A 4,171-nucleotide genomic window follows, 5' to 3' on the forward strand; every position below is an offset into this window, starting at 1 on the left:
AAGAAAGAAAGAAAGAAAGAAAGAAAGAAAGAAAGAAAGAAAGAAAGAAAGAAAGAAAGAAAGAAAGAAAGAGACTTAGATCTCCTGAGCAAAACTACAGGGTCATTTAGAGCCTTAGGACCACCTAAGGATGCTGGAGCATCCTTTAGTCCAAGGCAGTGTAGAAGAAACCAAAGGATGGGGTGAGGGGAGTGGGGCCCAAAGGTGAGCCCCGCTGACCAGTATCTCTTGGAGACTGAGGAAAGACAAGGGTGGATGGTAAGGAAATCCAGGCTAGAGCTCCCCCTGCCTCCCCCTACCTCCAAAACCCAACCTGGAGGCTGCTTCTCCAAAATTGAGATTGAGTGGGTTTATCAAGCTCCTTCCTAGGAAGGACTCTGTCACTGGTGCCTAACAGATGAAGAACTATATTATCTAGTCTGTGACCTCTAAGGAAGGAATTATCTCAGGGCCCCGAGGATGGTTGGGTATTAGATATAAAACATGAAACATTTTCAATTGCTGCTTGTCTGCTCTTCGTCGTCGTCCTCCCCCCCCCCCGCACACATTGATTTAAACTCAATCTACAGCACTATTATTTCCTCATATATCTATTATAGGATTAATCGTGTTGTGCTGTATTACTTTGTATGTCTGTCTCCACTGCTGTCTGAGAGCTATTCAGTGGCAGGAACTGTGTGTCTACGTGTTTCCAGTGCCTGGAACGACCCCCAAAATACAGGCAGTGTTCTCAATATGCTTCTGTAGTGAACCAATTAATTCATTTGTTAATGGGTCAGCACGAGGAGAAAGGGAAGGAGGTCAAGAGCAGAGGGAAGGAAATGGAGACTAGGATAGGTGCTTGAAGAGTCAAAAATACACCTGAGACAAAGGACTTGGGTGAACATCACTTCACACTGACATGACAGAATCAAGAACGATCCCCAGATGACCACAAGCCTCGGGGGATCAAAAGCAGTGCCGCTTTCTTCCAAAATGGTGGGCCAGGTTAAGTCACTCTGCAAGTTTTTAAGTTTAAATAAATAAATGCATCAGTGAAGAACCAAGCAAAGGGCAAGGAGGAGGGGATTTCAACAGAAACATCAAAGGGTGACCTTTAAAGTAGAAGCTGGGTGAGAGCATCTGGGTTTCCAGGCCAACAGAGAACATGGAGCAGCCTCGGTGATGAAGTGATGTAATAATTCCCACAGGAAGGGAAAACACCACTGAGGCACCCAGCATATATAGTTAGCACCCAAAGATCCTGTCCTTTCTCCCTCTCTTCTTTCCTGACATTCTTAGGAGTCCAGATGGGAGCATCTCCTCCAGGACCCTCAGCGAAGCTGGAGCGAAGATCTCTGAGGTGTGTCAAATTTTAAAAATCCCAACTTGGTGAGGAGACACTACTAGAAAGGATTATTTCAAGGGTGGAGAAAGGAGCTCTTGCAATAGGGAGACCTCTGTAACATAGATCTGCAAGCATCCCATGGAGGCAAAGGGGTGTTTTTGTACAGGGAGGAGCAGACCAGGCTGCAGAGAACCAGGGCTGGGGACATGGGTTGGAAGGGTGGCAGGGTAGGATGGTAGAGGGGGGGATGACCCTGAGGGCAGCTCATTCTCAGGAGGGGCTTTACGGAGTTGAATGCTGACCAAAGTTCAGGGATATGGGGGAGGGAGAGAAGCTTAACCAAAGTTTGGTAACAAACTTGTTCCAATTGATTGGTGGGGAGAAGTGGTTCAGCTACGCATTTATGAGGAATGTAGAGGATCTGCATCCAGTCCTGACATAGGTAAACAAGGGGGCATCTATGAGTCTTACCTCAGTCATCTGGAGAAGGATGGGTCTTTCCTGAAACAGAAAAGGTTTCTTAACTTCCCTGTTCTCCAGGATCACAGGGCTCAGGTAAAACTCAGCACTGCCAGGTATAAGAAGGCTTCTTTATATTTATCCCCATCTGCAGAAACCAGGGTGGTTTTGTTCTCAGTGATGTTTTTCCTAAGGTGATTGGTATGTTATTTGTCTGGAATCAAGCTTCCGCTTATGATCAAAACTGTTTAGGTCCCAATCTTCAGCCTATCTTTTTTTTACTTGAGTCCATCAGATTAGGTGTTCTATATGTATCCAGATTTCAATATGGATATGATCCCAGCATTATATTCTCATTAGCAAGACTATTCCTGTCACATAACAATCTCTTAAGTTCTGTCCACTGAGTGACTTTTTATAAGATCACTTAAATTCCTTTGGCTTTATCTCTGTCCCCATCCAGGAAAACTTCTGATGATGTTTGGCTTCTCATGTAGTTTGACTACAGGGAAACAATGCACTAATCATGGAGCATTTAGCCCTCTGCTTGTATGAAAATGGCTCCTCATTGTAACTTAATCAGCTGGCCTTGACATTAACCTCTGTCTCACATGCATCTCAGTTAACACAAGTTAGCCCAGTGTCACCTGGCCAAAGACAGAAGTTGTCTCTATGCCTGCCAAGTAAAAGCCAAGTCCCAAGAGTGTGGGGACATCTGCAAGGTACTCCTGAGGATGGCACCTTAGATGACCCCACTACTAAGTCCAGCTCCTATTTCTAAAACCCTCAAGTCTCTGCAACCAAAGACTGTTGAAAGGTTTATCCCCCAGATCACCTCAACCTCAGCAGCTGTTGTAAAAAGACAGGAAACAAGGACCCCATTCCTAGTGTTTACTTTTTTCCTTCTTTTTATTGATTTATTCCTCATTCCCCTCTTCCATTCTCTTACCTCCATAGGCAATGATTCTAATGTATTTGATGTATGTGTATGTTCCTGCAAACTATGCTTGTTATCAATCCAATATTTATGTAAGTAGAATTGAGTAATAAATTTAACTCAAGTTTTTACTTCCTTTACTTCACACTATGCTTGAAGGCTCCATCTGGGTTACTATACGCACATTTAGTCTATAGCTTCCTCCTGCTGCAAAGTGCTCCATGATGTGCATGGACTATGTGTGGCTTATCCATTCCCCAGGATTGAAACTCAGAGAATCCCCACCACACTGCCCAGCAAACAGGGCTGTGGGGAGCGGTCTAGAGCATGCTTCTTTGTGGACCTCCAGTTCTTTGGAATGTATGCAGATTGGCTCCATTTGAGGACTACCAGACTGTTCTCTAGAATGGCTGTACACTCCCACTTGAGGGGCTTGAGCGTTTGTATAGCCCTCATCCATGCCAACACCTGGTGTCATCTAACTAGGATTTTTGTCACTCCCCCAGTTTAAAGTGGTGTCTCATTATTTAACTTTGCACAGTTCTGATTACTAACGTGCTTGAACAGCTCCTCTTTTCCTTATTACACTCTGGAGTTCAGTCTTTTTATTTCCTATTCTTACCTTCTGCCCATTTTTCCGTTAGATTTTCTGTCTTTTTGTTGTTGATTTACAGGAGCCCCTTATATATTTTATATATCAGTCCTTTGTAATTTTCAGACATTACAATATTTCCTCCCAATATCATCTGTCAATTTTATCTGCATTATTCATAAATCCTTTTTTTTAATGAAATTCCACTTTTTTTTCCTTATGCCTTATGTTTTTGAAATTTTGTTTAGGAAGTTCTTCCTCTACCCTAAGATCACAAAGCGATTCTCTTACATTTTTTTTAAAGATTTTTTTATTGTTTTTTTTTATTATTATGTTATGTTAATCACCATACATCATTAGTTTTTGATGTAGTGTTCCATGATTCATTGTTTGTGTATAACACCCAGTGCTCCACGCAGAACGTGCTCTCTTTAAAGAGGGCACGTTCTCTTACATTTTCTTCCATCAACCTTTTACTAGGCATTGCATTTAGCCCTTTAATTTGCATGTTCTACTTTGTGTGATGCTCATTTAAAGAAATCGAGTTGCTTTTCTCCAGAAAGATAACTGCAGCAAATGGTTAAGTAAAGTAAGTCCACGAAATTAATGCCATCTTGTAAACAATCTATCTTCTCCCCATTGATTTCTAGAACCCCCTTTATTGTATATTACATTTCCATAGCAATGTGTACTATCAGAAAGTTTCCAGATTAGATCCACTTGTTAGAGAATAATAAGACATCAGAAGATTTCTTGAAAATAGAAACATCAAAGGCTTCTAAACCCCGTGGTGCTTCGGGGGTGAGCTGTATTAGAAGGAAAGCATGGGCAGACAGCAAAGCTCCTTGGCGTCTCC

The sequence above is a fragment of the Neomonachus schauinslandi genome, chromosome 6 (assembly GCF_002201575.2).
Source record: "Neomonachus schauinslandi chromosome 6, ASM220157v2, whole genome shotgun sequence".
Lineage (NCBI taxonomy): Eukaryota > Metazoa > Chordata > Mammalia > Carnivora > Phocidae > Neomonachus > Neomonachus schauinslandi.